A 266-nucleotide genomic window follows, 5' to 3' on the forward strand; every position below is an offset into this window, starting at 1 on the left:
GGCTCTTCCTTGCAGAGGCATGCTGGAACCTCCCCACCCCCTTTCCTCCCCTACAGGCATGCATCTCCTAAACTCTCAGGAACCCCAAGAGCCTTGCAATTAGGACAGCAGTGGGCAGTGGCAGTTCATCCCAGGCAAACCCCCTGAACTTGTCCCCAAAACCCCCTTTTCTCTGACGTCTTAGTGAACCAAAGCAGACCAGCCTCAGCTCATTTCCCCAGCCCTTTCTCGTTTCACTTTTCCCAGCTTTAATAAACATCCTCTAG

The sequence above is a fragment of the Myotis davidii genome, unplaced genomic scaffold (assembly GCF_000327345.1).
Source record: "Myotis davidii unplaced genomic scaffold, ASM32734v1 scaffold1577, whole genome shotgun sequence".
Taxonomy (NCBI): domain Eukaryota; kingdom Metazoa; phylum Chordata; class Mammalia; order Chiroptera; family Vespertilionidae; genus Myotis; species Myotis davidii.